Source organism: Jaculus jaculus, chromosome 10, assembly GCF_020740685.1.
Source record: "Jaculus jaculus isolate mJacJac1 chromosome 10, mJacJac1.mat.Y.cur, whole genome shotgun sequence".
In the NCBI taxonomy this organism is placed as follows: Eukaryota; Metazoa; Chordata; class Mammalia; order Rodentia; family Dipodidae; genus Jaculus; species Jaculus jaculus.
The window spans coordinates 50864665-50881950 of NC_059111.1; the positions used below are offsets into that span (position 1 = coordinate 50864665).

The 17286-nt window shown below is 42.6% G+C and overlaps 1 pseudogene; it reads left to right on the top strand.

Annotated features, from left to right (window-relative positions):
* The first annotated feature begins 40 nt into the window (after positions 1–40).
* LOC101599966 overlaps positions 41–17286 on the top strand; it is a 47773-nt pseudogene continuing 30527 nt past the window's right edge.

A 17286-nucleotide genomic window follows, 5' to 3' on the forward strand; every position in this document is an offset into this window, starting at 1 on the left:
AGAAAATGGTACCAGAATGGGGGGTGAGATGAAACTGACCATGCGGATTTTGATCTTTTGGAACTTTTGTTTTGGAGCAATGGGAATGGACTGTGTGCTTGCAACTGAAGATGCCTTCTGGAATGGTAAGTCCAGTAGTATGAGCTATTCTTGGGAGAGTTTGAAAATGCTAAGTGCAAAGAGTATTGAATTTCAAGGCTTGGCTTATGAGCTTTCTAAGGGGAAGAAAAGACTGCAGAAGACTTTGATGGAACTGGACTATTGGCATAAGGACTGGCTGTATCCTGCTGCCCAGGTCCAGAGAGTGTGATCAAGGTTAAATTTGTAATGGACTGATGTGATTAGCTAAAGATATTACACTGAGAGATTTAAGGTTTTAAGTTGGAAAACCTCAAGCAAGTTAAAATTACAGGCACTGAGATGGGTTTTAGGTTGTTGAAGCCACTATTATGAAACACATTAGCAATGTTAAGGAAGAAGGCCCAACTGCTTTACATTAAAACAATGGAGATGATGCTTGAGGAAAGACTATGATAGAAATGCAGTCTTTTTGGAAAGAGTTGACTGGAGAAGGAACCACTTTTGAAGGTTATGATTTATTTGGTCCCTGAGTTAAGAATATGGCTGTGTCCTACACACCCGACACTGGTTTTTGAAGCATGAAAAATGCATGGAGTGGTAGTGAATTTCACTTGGTTCCAGGAGCTGCTACAGAGATGCAGCATGAGGCAGGGCATGATGACCCTGATAGGTTGGAAGAGCCTTTGGAAGATGGACAGTGGTTTCCATGGAGACCCAAAGATGTTTTGGATACACCAGGACTTTGCAAGGCCTACCATGGAGTACACTGTTAGCCTGAGATGGAAGTGTTCCCTGGCTACTCTGCCCAGCTGGAAGAGTGGAATTGGAAAATCTGGAGTATATCAGTTTCTGATTATATTAGATTTGAACTGCAGAAGTTTAATGTTTGCTTGATGATAGTTAAGTTTACATTGTTCTAGTCTCTCCTTGCTATGTCATATACCAGTTGAAAATGTGCTTTACTATGTTAAAAGTATTTAACTTGTTTGATTTTACAGGACTCACAGCTAAGAGAAAATCCTAAATCTCAGAGGAGACTTGGTATTTTGGAACTATCTTAAGTTGATCTAGACTGTGTAAGGCTCAGGAATGACCAAGATCACAAAAACCACTCTGAGGCAAAGATGGAAGCTTTTACTCAGGAAAAGCACAAGCTGCCAGGACTGCCTCTCAAGAGTGGAACACAGCCATCTTGAGATTCCAGATAGTGGGCTACACAGGGCTCTTCAGTTGTGGGGAAGGTGAGTAATGGAAAAGAACTCCTTTGTTCTTTATTTTTTTTTTAAATTATTTATTTATTTATTTGAGAGCGACAAACACAGAGAGAGACAGATAGAGGGAGAGAGAGGGAATGGGTGCACCAGGGCTTCCAGCCTCTGCAAATGGACTCCAGATGCGTGCGCCCCCTTGTGCATCTGGCTAACGTGGGACCTGGGGAACCGAGCCTTGAACCAGGGTCCTTAGGCTTCACAGGCAAGAGCTTAACCACTAAGCCATCTCTCCAGCCCTCCTTTGTTCTTTATATTAGCCATTTCAAATAGTTAGGGTGTGAAACCAGAAGTGACCAGGTGACCTGGGAGATAGGGGGCAGGAAACTTAGACCTGGGACATTGTTAGGCAAGGAAGGGGTAATGGCTGGGTGGTTTCTTGAGGAATGTGGATAGCCTACTTCCTGTGTCTCTGTCACCCTCCTGCTGTCCTTGGTGACTCCATTTTGGGAGCCTGCCGACCTAACATACCAGCCTTTTGTTAATGATAAGAAATGACAGTTATTTTTGTTCATGCTGACCCTAGGGGTGATGAATTCTTATGAGTGGTTGGATAATGAAGTCAATGGGTCTCCCTTCAGGGCAGTTGATGAGGAGGCAGTTTTAGAGTGGGTAAAGGTGGCAGAGTGGTGAGATTGATTGCCAGTGTAGCATGTTGTTATGACTTTGTCCTGAATGAAACAGAGACTTCTTTTGTATCATTCCTGTATTGGGTTGGCATCAGGGAAGTCACTGGCAGACACCTGCTATAGAGAAAGTGGGGGCGGTGGCTCTGTGCACCCCATGAGAAGACAGAAGTAAGAATAAAGGAGTTTGTTATGACAGCTATGATATCAAAATGCCAGGTGTAAAGGGAGGATGAGCATTCAGAGGTGAGGGAAAGAGGGCTTGGGGAAAGAGAGAGGAGGAGGCAGAGGGTCATTTTAGGATCAGGAGAAGAAGAGAAACACAAGAGACTTTAAGTTTTTTACTTATTCTTTGGGGTGGCAATATAATTATCCCTGAATGAGATAGGGCTAAGGAAGGAGGCTGCATGAATAATGACACTGATTTTGGCTGAAGCAAGTGTGAGGAGCTGGGGTCAGGGTAGGTGAAGTTAACCAGGGACAGGCAGAGGCAGAAGGCATGAGTTAGTGTTAGAGTTTAGTATTATAAGTCAGCATCAGACAGGGGAGCCTATTAGTGTGACTCATTATATATATTGTAGTTATTTTGTAGTTATAGTTTTCTCACTGGGTGATTAAGACCATGTAGGATGCCAGAATTAACTGAATATTTTTGAAGTCCATAATGGTGTTGTAAGATGGGCCTATGAGGAGTTCTATGACTCTTGGCTTGGTCAGCTGCTAGGATAAATCAAGGCCATGCTGACCAAGTGGACCTCCTTCTTTTGGGAAGCCTGGAAGACTGATTTTCCTCCAGTGTGACTCTCTATTCCAGGTACACATCTCTAGGTCTCCATATCCTCTTTGATCAAGAAGACAGGTAACTTAACAGAAGCTAGAAGCTAGTACATTCCATCATCTCCTATGGCTTTCTGACCCAGGAGGATGAACCAAAATATTGGTTATCCTTTTTAACTCCAGTGTTTCCAGTTGATTTTGGCTTTTGTGTATGGTTATTAATCACTCAGAGGGACTGTACATACCTGATTAGAAAAACAGATTAGAAAATGACATAATAGTTTAAAATCATTTTGATTAAAGTTTAGTTGTTAGGTGACAACTAACTAGTGTTAGTATAAGCTATATTTGGAACATATAAAGCATATACATCCTATCTTTAAGTATCTGTCAGTTATAAGTATAGGCAGAACATTTTAGTAGCACTGAAAAAAATATTTTGTCAATAACTCTAAGGCAATTGATTTTAATCTAGAAATTGCATGCCAGGGAAAGCAGACAGTGGAAAAACTTAGCTTCTGTGTTTGAAAACAACTTTGGCTTGTCTGTATATCAATGTAAGTAGTAATTACTCACCCAAACTGGAAGAACAGCAATTTAAGATTATTTTTCTAGGGCAGGAAACATGTCTTCAGTAGCAATATCTCTACAAGCAATGAACTTAAGATACCAGAAATAAGACAGTTAATTAAATGAAATCTTCTCTGAGAATGATTTTACATTGCCCAAGAATAAAATAAAACTTGGCCATTGTTAAGTTACATTAGATACAATATGAGAGGCACAAAATAATTTCCTAAATAAGTACCTTTTACCATTGAACAATTTTAAGGTTTAACTAAAATATTTATGACTGTTACATTAAACATAGACAAACTATATTAACATTTTATACAGTGGATTTTCCTAAGACATGGGAAGATTTTTCATTTTTCCTAAGAACAAAATTGCAATAAGTCACCTTTCATAACACTTAGATTATAATTTCAGTGATAATCATCCAGCAAGACCCACATGAACAAGACAAGAACCACCGTAAAATTACAGAGTTTTAGCCAGGCATGGCGATGCATGCTTATTGAAAGCCAAATATTATGTACTTTCTATAAACCAAATTACAATATTCTGATATCTGGAAATGTCCAATATTAACAAAAAGTACAGTTTACATATTTAAGGTGCACGAGGTAACAGAGAGTAAAGTATGAACAAAAGATCTGTTGGCAGAATTTAAAATAAAAAAGAAATCTATTTTATGTAGTAACATGAAAAATTGTATAATTTTTAAGTTCATAAGTTGGATACCTTTACATAATATATACACCTATTTTTTTTTTCAATAGGAGAGTTAGCACTTTTAAAAGCTAAACAAGATGTCCCATCCAATCTATAAGCAAGTTTCAGAAATTAATTTAGGTCTACTTAACATACCCAAAGAACAGAGGAACTGGATTAAACTGCCATGATCTAATGAAAAATGGGGACAAGTCTCATGGAAAAGAGACGGAATGAGCAGCCAGGGCCACTTGCCACTGCAAACAAATTCCAAATGTGTGCTCCACTAATATGTATCTGCCTTTGCAAAGAAACACCTTTAACTGCTGAGCCAAAAAGAAATATTTTCAATCTCTCCAAATCAAGTTTATAGAACTATATTGAATTCCAAACATACATAAAATTTCATGGCACAATCTATAACTACTCAAACCTTAACCAACTATAATTCTGCCTGTGATATTTTGGTAAACTTGTTTGTAATGACATAAGTTAAAACTAAAGATTGATTGTTGGAAGAATTGAGGAATTGCATCTTAAATCACAATCTTACTTTGTTTAGAATTTCCTTTTACTGTTCACCATGAAGAAAATAGTTTTCAAGTGTGTGACAGATGAACACTGTTTAGTGTTTCAAATGTGGTCTATTTACACTATAAAATATATATGGGAGGAAAGAGTAAATAGTTCCTCTGTGAGAGGTTTTTTTTTTTTTTTTTTTTTTTTTTTTTTTTTTTTTTTTTTTTTTAGACAGGGCTTTAGGTATAATAACCTTAGGAGAAAATTTACTATTAATGAGTCAATTTTAACCTCAAGATTTAGTTAAAAGGTTGACAAACAGGAATCTAGTTAACTTGGATGGTACTCTAAATTCAGTCTTTTATGACCATTATTATGACCACATTAACATCAATGAGTTAAAGTTAAGCTTACAACCTGAATACCATAGCAATCTGCTACCAGCCAGGACCATACTTTGTTAGTCTGATGTCAACCCTAGGCTAATAGTCATTTTATACCTCAAGAAGTCTGTAATCTGATTAAAAACTTTGTCTTTAACCTTCTTTTTAAGCTTACTCATACCTTCATTTACATACTTTTGCTTTACAATCTATGTAACCACTCTGAAACAACCTTTTTCATCAAGAATTTAACATCCAATATTTACAGTTTCTTCTCCAGTTTATCTTCTTTAACATTTCATCTCATAACTACCAACAAAATCTTTTATTGTCCTTACCATAAGACTTTTAATGTGATCATTTAATTTTTTTTTCTCAAAAGGCTATTTGAAATAACTTTTGTGAAAGAGTAGACCAGATTTAACTTATACTATTTACCCAGAATACACATACAAATTTTAGAACTTAGTTTTTTAAAATTAATTAATTAATTAATTTTTTATTAAATAGTTTTGTATTCAGTAATTACAGTCAGTTTTGGTACCATTATTAGGCTCACCCGTGACCTATCTCCTCTCCTTGGCCCCTCCTTGTTGAGGTATATGGGTCATGCACTGTTATGGGTAAGATAAATGTCTCTGCATATCATGACCCAACATGTAGCTCTGGCATTCTTTAGTTTCTTATAACTTTCCTGTAACACGTTTAAAAATATATGAAAGCAGATTCTAATATTATTAGAAATTTTTTTATAAATTCAGTATTGAGTACTTCTGACCCCCTGCCTGCTAACAAAGTTTGATTTTAGTCTCCAGAGTTGTAAATAGAATAGAAATTTTTAAATGGGAATGCATAACTTCTGCATAAATAAATGAATGGATGAATGTACAAAGGGGAAATGGTTATCTAATGTCTAAATGAAAAGTTCACTTAAAATGAATGTGTGTATATGAGTATGTATGTGGCTCACAGCCCTAAAGCTACAGAATAATTTCTGTTCTGAGCAGTGCCATTGCATTGTGAAAGCTGGTACCAGGTAGAGATGCTCTGAAGCCTTCAGAGTGTCAAATGGCAGCTCAGTAATTTGGTCAGGGGAAAAGGAGGTCTGGCCACCCAAGAGGGCAACCAGGAGCCTCCGCTGAGTCATGGACACCAGATGTAAGGTTCAGGAGTGATCAAGATCATGGAAACCACTCTGAGGCAAAGATAGAAGCTTTTATTCAGGAAAAGCACAAGCTGCCAGGACTGACTCTCAAGAGAGGAGCACAGCCAAATTGAGATTCCAGATAGTGAGCTACATAGGGCTCTTCAGTTGGGGGAAGGTGAGGGAGGGAAAAGAACGCCTTTGTGCTTTACATTAGCCATTTCAAATAGCTAGGGTGTGAGACCAGAAGTGACCAGGTGACCTGGGAGATAAGGGGGCAGGAAACCTAGACCTGGGGCATTGTTAGGCAAGGAAGGGGTAATGGCTGGTCAGTTCCTTGAGGAATGTGGATGACCTATTTCCTTTTGTCTCTTTCTTTCACTCCTGCTGTCCTCAGTGATGCCATTTTGGGAGCCTGCCTGACATAACAGGCTGTGGGGACCTTTGTGATTGGACTGAATACAATTTACATGGTTTTGAATCTGTTGGAGGCCAGGGTGGAATGTGGTAGTTTGAATAGATGGCCCCCAATATATTCAGTGTTTTATTAGCTTGTAATTTGACATCTACTATTACTCTCTGACATTGCCAAAGAAAGTATTTACATAAAACCATTTCTAGTTTCTGAAGAATTATACTTTTTTATAAAATTTAGTTCAAAGTCAGAAAATGAGCTTGTTTGTAATTTCTTCCTTAAAAATAGAAATTGCTGCTAAGGTAAATCTTTTTTTAAAATTTTTATTAACATTTTCCATGATTATAAAAAAAATCCCATGATAATACCCCCCCTCTTTCCCCTTTGAAATTCCATTCTCCATCATATTACCTCCGTGTCTCAATCATTGTGCTTACATATATACAATACCAACCTATTAAGTACCCTCCTCCCTTTCTCTTCCCTTTATATCTCCTTTCTTACTTACTGGCCTCTGCTACTAAGTATTTTTAAGGTAAATCTTAAGTGGTTTGATTTCATCTCACTGCATTACTAAGGCAGTAGAAGTTATTTTTTTTTTAATTTTCTTCAAAACATGTTGAAATCTAATTAAAATAAAATTTTAATTTTCATTAAAAGTGAGACAAAGATAGACATGGGTTGAGCTGGGGAGATGGCTTAGGAGTTGAAGGCACTTGCTTGCAAAACCTGTTAGGCCTTGGTTTGAATTTCCATTACCCTTGTAAATCCAGATACATAAATTGTTGCATGAATCTGGAGCTCCTTTGCACTGGAAGGAGGCCCTATTGTACCCGTTCATTCTCTCTCTCCCCTTGCAAATAAATAGATTACTTTTTAAAAGTAGATTTGGATAAGAGTCCATGCATAATGTTTTCTATAAGGTTAATTATTTGATTGGATTCTGATTGCAGTTCATATTAAAAGGTTACGTTTCTCCCAGAAAATAATGTATACCTAAAATTTATTCTAGCTGTGTCAGAAGAGGATGGCATAATTTTCATTGATTTAGCACACAGAGAAAGCCCACTAGAACATAAAATATCTTATTTAAATAAAGAATAGAAGACTCACACTGAATATCTGTCCACTGGGATTCTGAAATCCCACTGAGATACTGCAAAAGTCTCCAACCACACACATGGGAGCTTGGATGTACTTGTACTAAACTCTAAGTTATTTCCTTTAATAAGTGATTGTATGTATACAATTTCTACTAAGGGTCCTTTAATTCATAACCTATAATCCCTCCCTCATCATTTGTTCTCCTTGGCCAAAACTGGATAGTATTAGAACAAATGTATTCTGTGGGCTGAAGAACCTTCTCCTTCATGCTGCTGGGAAATTGAGTTTTCTAGATTTAATATTATTAGTAGTTTAGTTGCTTTAGATCTGAAATACTTAAAGGCTAATTTAATTCAACTTTCTGTTTTTTTGATTGCTGACTTATTTTATTCTACTGTGCATGTACCAGTAGTCACATACTCTAAGTTCTTGGCCAGATGTAGCTCTGCCTCTTTGTTATTTCATTGCGTTTCACCAACTTGTTTCTTTTTATATGTAATAGTGAAAGCTGTTTAGTAAAGTGAGTGGAAAGGTCACACATACCCTTACTGATTTTGGCTTTGATTTATTATGTTTGTTGGAGACATTTCTGTATTCAATCCTTTTTTTTTTTTAAATTTAATTTATTAGTTTTCATTTCAGTGAATACAGGCAGTTTGGTACCATTATTTAGGCTCATCTGTGATCTACCCCCTCCCATTAGACCCTCCTTGTTAATGAAAATGGGTCGTGCATTGTGGAGATAGCCCCCAGTTATTAGTATGATAAATGTCTCTGCAAATCATGACCCAACATGTAACTCTGACATTCTTTCCACCCCCTCTTCCGCAAGATTTCCCTGAGCCATGTTGGGTTCATTTTGGTCTGCTTCAGTGCTGAGGTGTTGGGGACCTCTGAGGCTTTGGCTCTCTGATTTGCTAGGAGTTGATTTTTCTCTGCGTTGATCTCCTTCCCCTTTGTGCTGGTATCCAGTTCATAGGAAAACATCACCCTTGCTTATTTCACCAGTTGTCCTTAGTTTCAGTTGGGCCCCTTTTGAGGTATGTTGGGGCAGCTCTCTTCTTAGGATCTGCATCTATCTGGAAAAGAGAAGCAGATTCTCCAACGGAGAGTAAGTTAGCACCCGGAAAATTGAGATAACACTTACTTTTTTGATAGACAGTTTGATAGGTGTAGGCCCTCTTATACCCCGTGATTGATGGTAGCTTGATATTGTAGAGTGGGCTTGTGTTTGGGTATGGTTCTGACTTGTTTCCCAGCTCCAGCTAAGGGTCTAGTACCACTGAGTGGATCAGTTAGACAAATCAAGAGCAATTGATTCCTCACCATGGCTGTGTACCACTATTGCACTTGTGTGGGCATCACATCCGGTTATTTGTTGCTAATTAGGTTAAACAATGAGTTGCTTGGACAGATCTTGGTCATTTCCCCCAGTCGCCTATGTAGCGCCTTCTGGCACTAGACATGCTGACTGTCTGGGGACTGACTCTCTCCTGGCTTCCAGCCATGTCATTCCATTTTACGCGTCAGCTGTGTATGGAGTCTTCAGCAATAGGGTCTTATCACTGGCCTTTGGTGGGTCATCAAGTACTCTGACAGAAATCTGTCACTGTTTTGGGAAACCTTGTAGGTTTCTCTGATCAAAAGCTCATTGTGGATGGTAGGCCCAAGCTGGAAGTGGGGGTTACAGGTCAGTGTCCAGTAAGAAATTGAGGAAAAAGATAACTAATATACAAGAGTTAGAGAGGAGAGAGATAGAGGGGAGAGGGGGAGAGGGAGGGAGGGAAGATGTAGGAGATTTAGGTCAGTCTTGATCCTACCCTCTCCAGTGTCTTGTGGTTCAGGTGTTTCCTGTAAGGGTCTAGTGAAGGTTCAGCCATTTGGTCTGTCTTTTAGGAAGTAGAATTTTATGGTACCATTGCCGTTTGTGTCCAGATTACTGTTTTCCACTCTTTGATTCCCTACCCGCCCTCCCATCCATCTTATTGTCTAGTCCATGAGGTGCTTGCTGGGTATGTAAGGCATCTTGGGCAGATTCAGTTTAGGTGTGGCAGATGAGTGAGACTATGTGTCGATTTTTTTTCTGTGATTGGGTAAGTTCGCTGAGAATGATCTGTTCCAGGTTCAACCATTTTTCCTCAAATTTCTTTATGTCGTTTTTTCTTACTGCTGTATAGAATTCCATTGTGTAGATATACCACATCTTTGTTATCCATTCTTCTAATGATGGACATCTGGGTTGATTCCAGCTTTTAGCTATTACGAATTGAGCTGTTACAAACATGGTTGAGCAAATCTCTCTGGCTTTTGGTTTGAAGGTTTTAGGGTACATGCCCAGTAATGGTATAACTGGGTCTGTTGGTATTTCTATAGTCAGCTTTTTCAGGAGTCTCCATATTGCTTTCCAAAGTGGTTGTACCATCCTGCATTCCCACCAACAGTGAATGAGTGTCCCTGCTTCTCCACTTCCTCGCCAGCATTTATTTTCATTTGACCTTTTGATGTTGGCCATCCTTATTGGGGTAAGGTGGAATCTCATCGTTGTTTTAATTTGCATTTCTCTGATGATTAGGGAAGATGAACATTTTCTTAGGTGTGTGTTTGCCATTTGTATTCCTTCCTCTGTGAATTGCCTGTTTAACTCTGTGCCCCATTTTGTGAGTGGGGTATTTGTCTTCTTATTGTTTAGACTTTTGAGTTCTTTGTAAATTCTAGAGATAAGGCCTCTATCAGTTGGATAACCTACAAATATTTTCTCCCATTCTGTGGGTATTCTATTGGCTTTGCTTATTATATGCTTGTCTGTAAAGAAACTCTTCAGCTTCATATGATCCCAATGATTGAGTGACTGTTTAAGAACTTGAGCCACTGGGGTTTTATTCAGGAAGTCTTTTTCCATTCCTATATCATGGAAGGTACTTACTAAATTTTCTTCCAGTAGTTTTTCAGTTTCTGGTCTTATGTTGAGGTCTTTCATCCATTTGGATTTGAGTGTTGTGCATGGTGAAATGTGTGGATCAAGTTTTAGTTTCCTGCATGTGGTTATCCAGTTTGTCCAGCACCATTTGTTGAAGATGCTATCTTTTTTCCAGTCTATATTGTTTGGGCCTTTGTCGAATATCAAGTAGCTATAGTTGCTTGGCCCAAAATCCAGGTCCTCAAGTCTATTCCATTAGTCTATACTCCTGTTTTTATGCCAGTACCATGCTGTTTTTATTACTATGGCTTTGTAGTATAACTTTATATCGGGTATGGTGATGCCACCAGAGGTATTTCTTTTGCTGAGGATATGTTTGGATATGCGAGGCCTTCTGCCTTTCCATATGAAATTTGAGATCATTTTCTCTATGTCTGTGAAGAACACTGTAGGGATTTTAATTGGAATTGCGTTAAATCTATATATTGCCTTTGGTAAGATTGTCATCTTCACAATGTTAATTCTGCCTATCCAGGAGCATGGGAGGTCTTTCCATCGTTTCAAGTCCTCCTCAATTTCTTTTTTGAGAGTTTTTATATTTTCGTTGTATAGATCTTTTACTTCCTTGGTTAACCTTATTCCAAGGTATTTTATTTTTTTTGTTGCTATTGAAAATGGGACTATGTCCTTTATTTCTTTTTCTGTGTCTTTGTCATTTGCATACAGAAATGCTTCCGATTTTTGTGCATTGATTTTGTATCCTGCTACTTTGCTATAGGAGTTAATCACCTTCAGGAGTTTTGGGATGGAGTCTCTCGGGTCTCTTACATATACAATCATGTCATCGGCGAATAGCGCTAACTTAACTTCTTCCTTTCCAAATTGTATCCCTTTTATTTCCTTCTCCTGCCTTATTGCTTGGGCTAGGACTTCCAGAACTATATTGAAAAGCAGAGGTGAGAGAGGACATCCCTGTCTTGTTCCTTATCTCAATGGGAATTCCTCCAGTCTCTCTCCATTAAGTATTATTTGGGCCTTTGGAGCTTTGTATATTGCCTTTATTATATTAAGATGTGAACCAGCCATGCCGATTCTCTCCAATGTTTTGATCATGAAGTGATGTTGTATCTTGTCAAAGGCCTTTTCTGCATCTATCGAAATGATCATGTGATTTTTATGTTTAAGGTTGTTTATGTGGTGTATTACATTGACAGATTTTTGTATGTTGAACCACCCTTGTGTTCCTGGGTTAAATCCCACTTGGTCAAGGTGGATAATGCTTTTGATGTGTTGTTGGATTCGGTTTGCGAGAATTTTGTTGAGGATCTTTGCGTCTATGTTCATTAGGGAAATAGGCCGATAGTTTTCTTTTCTTGTGGCATCTCTGCCTGGTTTTGGGATTAGGGTGATACTAGCTTCATAGAAGGAGTTGGGTAGTTTTCCCTGTTCTTCAATTGTGTGGCACAGTTTTAGGAAGATTGGTTTGAGTTCTTCCTTGAAGGTTTGATAAAATTCGGCTGGGAATCCATCTGGTCCTGGACTCTTCTTTTTTGGGAGGTTTTTTATTACTTTTTCAATCTCCATGAGCGTGATGGGTTCATTGAGGTGATTGATCTGCTCTGAGTTTAGCTTTGATAGATGATATGCATCCAGGAATTTATCCATCTCCTCCACATTTTCCAGTTTTGTGGAGTAGAGGTTTTTGAAATAAGTCCTGATGATTCTGCCGATTTCACTGATGTCTGTTGTGATCTCTCCTTTTTCATTTTGAATTTTGTTAATTTGGAGTCTTTCTTTTTTTTGCTTGATCAAATTGGCCAGAGGTTTGTCAATCTTGTTTATTTTTTCAAAGAACCAGCTCTTTGTTTTGTCAATTGCCTTAATTGTTTCCTTGGTTTCCAATTCATTAATTTCTGCTCTGATTTTAATTATTTCTTTCCTTCTGGAGCTCTTTGGGTTGGATTTTTCTTGTTTTTCCAATGCCTTTAGGTGGATGGTTAGACTATTGATTTGGGATCTTTCTGTTTTTTTTTAATGAAGGCATTGAGTGCTATGAATTTTCCCCTGAGGACTGCCTTCATTGTGTCCCACAAGTTTTGGTATGATGTGTTCTCATTGTCATTCAATTCCAGGAATTTTGTGATTTCATTTTTTATTTCATCCACTATCCATTTATTGTTTAAGAGTGTGCTATTCAGTTTCCAGTTGCCATTGGGGCTCTTGTTGGTTTTTTTGTTGTTGATTTCTAGGACTATAGCATTATGATCTGATATTATGCAGTGAATTATGTAGATTTTCCTAAATATGTGGAGGCTGTCTTTGTGACCCAGTATATGGTCTATTTTAGAGAATGTTCCATGGGCTGCTGAGAAGAATGTGTAGTCTTTGGATTTGGGATGGAAAGTTCTGTAGATGTCTGTTAGGTCTAAGTGCTCTATGGTTTTGTTCAGCTCTCTTACTTCCCTGTTGAGCTTCTGTTTGGATGATCTGTCTATTACTGATAATGGTGTGTTAAAGTCCCCAGCTATTATGGTGTTGGTGGTTATTTCTGTTTTATTGTCAAGTAGGTTTTGTTTTATGAACTGCGGTGCCCCTGTGTTTGGTGCATACAGATTTATGATTGTAATATCCTCTTGATGCATTGTTCCCTTTACAAGTAGGAAGTAGCCTTCTTTGTCTTCTTTGATTGTTTTTGGTTTGAAGTCAACTTTATCTGATATTAATATAGCTAACCTGCTTGTTTCTTATTCCCATTTGCTTGGAATATTGTTTTCCACCCTTTCACCCTGAGGAGGTTTCTGTCTTTAGTGGTAAGGTGGGTTTCTTGAAGGCAGCAGATTGAGGGGTCTAATTTTTTGATCCACCCTGTTAGCCTGTGTCTCTTGATGGGTGAATTAAGGCCATTAATGTTTAGGGTGATGACTGTGAGATTTGATTTGATCCCTGTCATGTTGTGGTGGTAGAGGTGTGTTGGCATTTTCATGGGATTTAATTTTTTTTTTTTTTCTATCTACTCTGGGTTTGGTTGCTGTGATCTTCTTCTTGTAGGCATTTGTGTTTGGTTATTTGTTTCTTCTCTGTGGAGAATTTCCTGGAGTACTTTCTGTAGGTTTGGTTTTGTGTTCATATAATTGTAAAGCTGAGTTTTGTCATGGAAAGTTTTCCTTTCACCATCTATTATAAGGGAGACTTTTGCCGGGTAGAGTAGTTTGGGTTGAAAGCCCTAGTTTCTTAGAGTTTGGAGAGTTTCATTCCAGGCCCTTCTAGCTTTCAGGGTTTCCATTGAGAAGTCTGAAGTAATTCTGATGGGGTTTCCTTTGAAAGTGGTGTGCTGTTTTTCCCTAGCTGCTTTTAGGATTTTTTCCTTGGTGTCAATGTTTAGAGTCTTAATGATAATATGCCTAGGGGAGTTTCTCCTTTGGTCTAGTCGGTTAGGAGTTCTGTTTGCTTCTTTAATCTTGATGGGCCTTTCTTTTAAGAGATGGGGGAAGTTTTCTTCAATTATTGTGTTAAATAAGTTCTCCATGCCTTTGGTCTGAAATTCTTCTCCTTCTGGTATTCCAATGATTCTGATATTAGGATGCTTAAGTGTATCCCACAATTCTCTCATGTTCTGTTCACAGGAACTTTTGAACTTACTGAAATTTTTGGATTCTCGAACTGTTTCTTCCATCCTGTCTTCCAGATCAGAATTTCTATCTTCCACTTCGCTGACTGTATTCTTGAGAGCCTCTAGTGAGTTTTGGACTTGTTCAATTAAGTTTGCATTTTCTACTACTTTCCTATGTATCACTTCCATTGCTCTGTCCAGCTCCCTTTTTGTCTCATTTTCTGATTTTCTTGATGATTCTTGGAAATCATCCTTGCATTTCTTTATGTTTTCATTTAGTGTGGCCAGCTGATTTTTAAGGTCCTCTTTTTTTTCACTCTCCCTCAACTCTCTTAGCTCTCTTTTAATTCCTTCCAGTGTCTTATCATATTGCTCTAGCTTAGTGATGGTAGCATCCATACGATTATCTATCCTTTGTAGCTTTCCTGTCAGTTCTAGCAGTAGTTTGGTCAGGGTTGCATTGTTCATTGCTTCCACTTGATGTTTTGATCCTAAACACTCTTCTATGTTTTGATTAGTTGTGATCCTTGTTGGACTGGGTGATCTGTCTGGATTTTCTTCCATTTTATTTTTTGTGTTATTTCTTTTGCGCTGTGGTCTACCCATGTCAGTGTATGGGCAGGTAAGTGGGTGGAGCAGCCTGGGATCTAGCTTAATGCGAATCCAAGGCAGCCTGGGGCAGTTGTAAGCAGCCTGGGTTTTTGCTCAGTCTTGCTAAAGCCGCCTACCTATAGCCTGGCAGGGGCACCAAAGTTGCCTGAATTCTCACCCAGTAATGCACCTAAGCTGCCTGCCTTTGAACTTGAAAGGGGACTGAGGTAGCAAGCCCTGAAGGTGCCTAGATTCGGGCTGGGTACACTGGGGTCTGTAAACAGTCTGTGCTCTTCCGCCTCAGGGGAGTGGGGGCTGGGTGACGATGTACAGGTAGGGGATGGCAGCTGCGCTGGCACTAGTGACTCAGTGTGGACTTATATGGCTCTTGCTGTGGGGTGGGTCCGCTGCACGTGCAATTATAGTGCAGAGGCAGATGATGTGGGTACGTAATCAGGACACAGCAGAAGCTGACCGGCGTCAAGTGATGTGAGCACAGCAGCAGGGGATCTGTCAGCCACCTATTCACGGCAGGGGTGGCCCCCACAGGCCTGTGAACCGAGCACCACGTGGCTGGTCTATTCGAGGATCAGAGAACAAGGGCGAGGTAGGAGGTCTCAGCTTCAGTGCAGCAGGGTGGCAGGTGTGACTGGTGGGTGCCCGATCAGAGCACAGCCACGCGGGATGTGCAGAGGGTGTGTGGGCGGGTGGGCAGAAGGGGGCACGGGGTGCGATGGTGTGTATGGAGCGAGTGGGGCACGCGGCGGGGAGGGGGTCGGGGTGTGCCGGGGCACCGGGCAATCAGGGTGGGTTGTGCGGGAGGTGGCAGGGCTCAGGGGGTGCGGGGTGGTGTGCCCTGGAGGGGCGGGGGGCGTGGTGCACTCTGATCAGTTAGGGGGCAAGGGGCGCGCTGTTGGTGCGGGGGGGTGCGCATGTAGGGGGGGTGTGCGGGGCACGGCACGGTGCAGGGCACCTGGGGGGCGTGAGGGGGGAGCGCGGGGCACGCGGAGGGTCATGGGGTGCGCAGGGGGGCGCGGAGGAGCTTGCGGGAGGCGCGGGGGGCTAGGGACACAGGGCACGTGGGGGGTGCGCAGGGTGCGCGTGTGGGGAGGGGGTGCGGGGCACACCGGGGTGCGGGTTGCCAAGGGACACCGCAGGGTGCTCTGGACGCGCGGGGCTTGTGGGGGGGTTGAGGGGGTCGCACGTGGGGCGTGGGACGTGGAGGGGGGGGCGGGGTAGAGGCACTCTGGGGCACAGGACTCGTGGGGGTGGGGCACAGGGGGCACGGGGCACGCCTGGGCACGCAGGGGCGCCCGGGCCGCCTGCGGTGGGGGGGGACGAGGGGCCTGCGGGGTGGGGGGAGGGAGGCGCCGGGGCGGGGTGCAGGGGGGGGCAGGGAGCACTTTAGGGCGCACCGGGCTCAGGGCGCCGATGCTCCAGGGCACGTGGGGGTGGGGGCGCAGAGCGCGTGGGGAGGGTGGACGGCTAGGAGCGGGGGGGGGGGGGGCGCTGAAGCCGCAGGGTGCTCTAGCCTTGGGGGGGAGGGGCGGGTCGTGTGGGGGAGGGGGTCAAGGGAGTCGCGGGTCTTGCAGGGGGTGTGGAGCACGCTGAGGTAAGATGGAGCGTGGGACGCTGGGGGACGCTGCAAGACACCGCGGGGCACTCTGGACGCGCGGCGGGGGTGGGGCGCACGGGGGGCAGGGTCTCGAGGAGCTCGGGGGTGGGGCGCGGGGGTGTCAGGGCACGCGGGGGACGCGGGGCGCACCTGGGCGCCCAGGGCACGGGATGCTCAGGGGCGCTTGGAGCACGCCTGTCGTGAGTGGGTAGGGAGCGTTGGGCGCACGGGGGGGGGAGGGGCTCGAGGCGCATGGGGGTGGGGCGCGGGGTCTCGGGGTGCATGGCTGCGGGGCACACCTGGGCGCCCGGGGCGTGGGGCGCTTGGGGCGCGCCTGCTGAGTGTGGATAGGGAGCGTGGGTCGCGCGGGGGCGTGGGGTGGGCGGGGTGGGGGGGTGTCTCGAGGCGCATGGGGCTGGAGCGCGGGGGGTCTGGGGCTTGCGGGGGGTGGGTGTGGGGGCGCGGGAAGCTTAGGTTCACTCCGGCTGCGCCTCTGCGTGTGGATAGGGAGCGTGGGGTGCGCTGGGGGGGAGGGGCGCGCTTGGGGGGGCGGGGGTGCGCGGGTGTGGGGCGCAGGGGTTGTGGGGCGCTCGCGGGTCGCCGGGCCGCGTGGGGCTTGGTGCGCACGGGGCGCCGGGTGGCTGAGGCGCCGGGCCGAGCCCAATGCGGCGATTCGCGGCGGGCGGGGTGGCGGGGCGTGGGTTGCGGGGTGTGTGCTTCCCTCTTTTACCCAGATCTGTGCCCTCCCTCTTCAGAAAGTTCCTAATTTCCCTTGAATACTTACCGTTTTTTCCCCTTGTTGTTTGTAGTGCAGCTAGGCGGTCGCCATCTTGACCGGAAGTCCTGTATTCAATCCTTTTAACATTCTGGCACTAGTTTATTAGAGCCTTTAAGCAGCTAGCTTTCACGGCTCTGGAAGGCTGGGACTTCAGTACTCTAGTCCATTTTACTTCTGTTGGAA